Genomic DNA, 1,944 nt, shown 5'->3' with positions numbered 1-1,944 from the left:
CCGCCACGGTTTGGTTAGGTCAGGGGGGCAAAGCCAGTACAGTGGAACTCGGATTCAACGAGGTCGTCGGGCCTGACCGAAAATCTTGTTGAATCAGAGTGTTCACGAGGTTTTGTCCTGATAATGATAATTACAGACACTGAGCAAGTAATGTACAAGAGAAGTCACAAGTAGTGCCTGAAACGCCTGCATATTATGAGCTGTGTAAAAAAAACCGATGGATTCGTTCAAATACACACGCCTGTGTCATCTCGATTATTTACCAAAAAGTTGTGGCAACTTTTGATTCCATAGACCGGCGTACAATTCATAACGTAGATCTACGTCAAAACTTATAATCATTGTAATATTGATCAGTTGCCCAGGGGGAAAAAGACTAACGTATTTTTATACGTTCAACGCCCAGACCACACCTCCCCCCCCCTCCCCGACACGCACACACAGCCACACGTGAGCAGGCCGCCCTTCCGACCCCGACACATGTAAAGAATGACTCATCTCTTGTCGGATAACATCAATGAGCTTTTAATAATTCAACGGGGTTACAAGTGATGACGACATCAACTGAAATGAAATGGAAAACACAAGACAGTGATTAGAACGGAATGAAATGAATGATCGCACTGACAAATGAAACTAGATCAACACGCATGAGTCCCCGAGGGGCGCAGAGTGATGATGATGATGATGATAGGACATGAACTGATGAATAACACTAATTTAATACAGCTACAATATGCCAGAGTTGACACGTGCGCGTGCCAACAACACATGTGTTGGTATTTTAAAAAGGCCGCTGATTGGTGGCATGCAATCGGCTAAGTGAATAATTGTTCTCGATGCAGGTGCAATGAATGGTTTCCGGGAATTTAGATAAATTTAGATAAAGTAAACCGGATTCAGCGAGCACTTAACAGCGATCTCGGATTTTACGAGGTCGCTTCCCCGGTGAACAGCACCCGCATAGATCCATAGAATGCGCAACGGATGTTAGATCTTACCCGAGTGCCGAGTCTTTCTTTTTTCTGCTATGAAATAAGGTGTTAACATCAGATGAGCGTCCATCTATATTGTTGACATTACACTAAGGGGAAGTTAACGTCATCCGTATGACTAAATAACTTACCTAGATATTATAATCTATTTCATCCTCCTTCAGGCAGGTGTCAGGCCTGGAGGAGGCACCAACGATCACAACGCTGAAAGACCATAAAAAACAGATAGGATGCCACATTTGAGCTTTCTAGTCTAGTATTTAGCGGTTTTATAAGATGCACAAAAAACGCTGCGCAATCCACCGATCTACAGAATGCTCAAGAATCGATGAATTTTTGCGCGATCCACTGATCACGCAAATCGACAGAACAGGCCTAAAATTTACATGTATATAATTTCAAAATTTAGTCGCTTTGTCACCGAATCTGTACAGTTCAAATTTTGACCCATCAATACTAGGCCTAGCCTACAACACCCCACGTATACTACAGGGAGAGGGGATGGGGGGAATTTGACTCCAAATTGGTTCTTTTTTGTTGTTGTTGGTCACGGATATATTTTGGGGAGGGGGTGGGGGTGGATTTCAGACATGCTAGCGGGTACTCAGCATTGAAATCTAGAACAGTCGCGCATCAGATAAAGATTGATTGAATGTTTTGGACGCCATTATGATGAGTTGTAATATCCAGATTTGAATTAACATGACTTAAGAGTAGAAATATACGGTATAACTTCGTATTTGTTGGGCCCGATCTTGTCTCTTTGTCTCTGGTATTGGACCTCACTCGTATTGGATCTCATTTTTTAGGGAAAAGCATTCATGTTTTTGGGAGTATATATATATACTGTAATGTCTTTCTTGACTATAATATAGATTTTATGGTCTTTCTCACCTGAACTATTGTTTGCTTACCCTTGTTTGTTTGGAATTTTCTTGTGGGGGATGGG

The 1,944-nt window shown here is 42.1% G+C and overlaps 1 protein-coding gene across 1 annotated transcript in view; it reads left to right on the top strand.

Moving 5' to 3' along the window:
• The window catches only part of LOC101851403, a 9,830-nt gene that overhangs the window by 803 nt on the left and 7,083 nt on the right, over positions 1–1,944 (top strand). The gene's annotated exons all lie outside the window — the stretch shown is intronic.

Source organism: Aplysia californica, unplaced genomic scaffold (genome assembly GCF_000002075.1).
Source record: "Aplysia californica isolate F4 #8 unplaced genomic scaffold, AplCal3.0 scaffold00135, whole genome shotgun sequence".
NCBI lineage: Eukaryota > Metazoa > Mollusca > Gastropoda > Aplysiida > Aplysiidae > Aplysia > Aplysia californica.
The sequence above is the reverse complement of the archived record's forward strand: the minus strand, read 5'-3'. Positions and strand labels throughout refer to the sequence as shown.